Below are 2500 nucleotides of genomic sequence, written 5' to 3' on the forward strand. Positions count from 1 at the left end.
CACCCCCGCGTGCACGTGGGCATTGTGTGCTAAAAAATGAAGTTTGGAGTTTGGGTTTGAAAATTTTATGGGAGCTTCCTAGAAGCCTAAGAAATGCTTTGCTCGAGACGGATTTCGATTTGGAGGTCCCCCGAGTTAAGTTTGCCCTTTATGACTCCTCGCCCGCATGCTCGTGCACACCGGCGTGCACGTGGGCATCGTATGCTAAAAAATGAAGTTTGGAGTTTGGGTTTGAAAATTTTACGGGAACTTCCTAGAAGCCTAAGAAATGCTTTGCTCGAGACGGATTTCGATTTGGAGGTCCGCCGTGTTAATTTTGCCAATTACGGCTCCTCGCCCGCACGCTCGTGCACCCCGACGTGCACACCGGCGCGCACGTGGGCATCGTATGCTAAAAAATGAAGTTTGGAGTTTGGGTTTGAAAATTTTACGGGAACTTCCTAGAAGCCTAAGAAATGCTTTGCTCGAGACGGATTTCGATTTGGAGGTCCCCCGAGTTAATTTTGCCCATTACGACTCCTCGCCCGCACGCTCGTGCACCCCGGCGTGCACGTGGGCATAGTATGCTAAAAAATGAAGTTTGGAGTTTGGGTTCGGAAATTTTATGGGAGCTTCCTAGAAGCCTAAGAACTGCTTTGCTCGAGACGGATTTTGATTTGGAGATCCCCCGAGTTAGTTTTGCCCATTATGACTCCTCCCCCGCACGCTCAAGCACCCCCGCGTGCACGGGGGCATCGTATGCTAAAAAATGAAGTTTGGAGTTTGGGTTTGGAAATTTTATGGGAGCTTCCTAGAAGCCTAAGAAGTGCTTTGCTCGAGACGGATTTCGATTTGGAGGTCCCCCGAGTTAATTTTGCCCATTATGACTCCTCGCCCGCACGCTTAAGCACCCCCGCGTGCACGTGGGCATTGTGTGCTAAAAAATGAAGTTTGGAGTTTGGGTTTGAAAATTTTACGGGAACTTCCTAGAAGCCTAAGAAATGCTTTGCTCGAGACGGATTTCGATTTGGAGGTCCCCCGAGTTAATTTTGCCCATTACGACTCCTCGCCCGCACGCTCGTGCACCCCGGCGTGCACGTGGGCATCGTATGCTAAAAAATGAAGTTTGGAGTTTGGGTTTGAAAATTTTATGGGAGCTTCCTAGAAGCTTAAGAAGTGTTTTGCTCGAGACGGATTTCGATTTGGAGGTCCCCCGAGTCAATGTTGCCCATTATGGCTCCTCTCCCGCATGCTCAAGCACCCCTGCGTGCACGTGGGCATTGTATGCTAAAAAATAAAGTTTGGAGTTTGGGTTTGGAAGTTTTATGGGAGCTTCCTTGAAGCTTAAGAAGTGTTTTGCTCGAGACGGATTTCGATTTGGAGGTCCCCCGAGTCAATGTTGCCCATTATGGCTCCTCGCCCGCACGCTCAAGCACCCCGGCGTGCACGTGGGCATTGTATGCTAAAAAATAAAGTTTGGAGTTTGGGTTTGGAAGTTTTATGGGAGCTTCCTAGAAGCTTAAGAAGTGTTTTGCTCGAGACGGATTTCGATTTGGAGGTCCCCCGAGTCAATGTTGCCCATTATGGCTCCTCTCCCGCATGCTCAAGCACCCCTGCGTGCACACCGGCGTGCACGTGGGCATTGTAGGCTAAAAAATGAAGTTTGGAGTTTGGGTTTGGAAATTTTATGGGAGCTTCCTTGAAGCCTAAGAAGTGTTTTGCTCGAAACGGAATTCGATTTGGAGGTCCCCCGAGTCAATTTTGCCCATTACGACTCCTCGCTCGCATGCAATATCTACTCCTGTCAGAGCTGTGGTTTTACTTAAGACTACTATAGGGGGGGGGGAGTTCTCAGCACCAAGAGCTGCAAGTAAGGCCATTGCTTGCTTTGCAGTCTCGATTGCTCTACTAGTGAATAGTAGATGTCTTGGTTAGCTTGGAACGAAAAAAAAAATTTTTTGGGGAAAAAAAAAAAAAAAAGTTTTTGTGAAAAAAAATTTTTCGAAAAAAAAAAAAAAAAAAAAAATTTTTTTGGATGCCTCGGTCTTCTATTTGTTTTGCTTGGGTAGATTAGGAAAAAAAAAAAAAAAAATTTTTTTGTTGGATGCCTCGGTCTTCATATTCTTTCTCGGCTATTTCGAAAAAAAAAAAAAAAAATTCCGGGAAAGAGAAAAAAAAAATTATTTTTTGTTGGTTGCCTCGGTCTTCATGTTCTTTCTCTGGTATATGGGAAAGAAAAAAAAAAAAAAAAATTTTGGATGCCTCGGTCTTCTTGTTCTCGGTTGGATTTATCGAAAAAAAAAAAAAAAAAAAAAAAAAAAAAAAAAAAAATTTGATGCCTCGGTCTTCTTGTTCTTGCTTTGGTATATCGGAGAAAAAAAAAAAAAAATTTTTTGGATGCCTCGGTCTTCTTGTTCATTCTTCGGTATATCAAAAAAAAAAAAAAAAAAAAAAAATTTGAGACTTCGGTCTTCTTGTTCTTGCTTTGGTATATCGGAGAAAAAAAAAAAAAAAAATTTTG

Source organism: Cornus florida, unplaced genomic scaffold (assembly GCF_030987335.1).
Source record: "Cornus florida cultivar Cherokee Brave unplaced genomic scaffold, ASM3098733v1 CherokeeBrave_3.0.0_Hap2_scaffold_99, whole genome shotgun sequence".
Lineage (NCBI taxonomy): Eukaryota > Viridiplantae > Streptophyta > Magnoliopsida > Cornales > Cornaceae > Cornus > Cornus florida.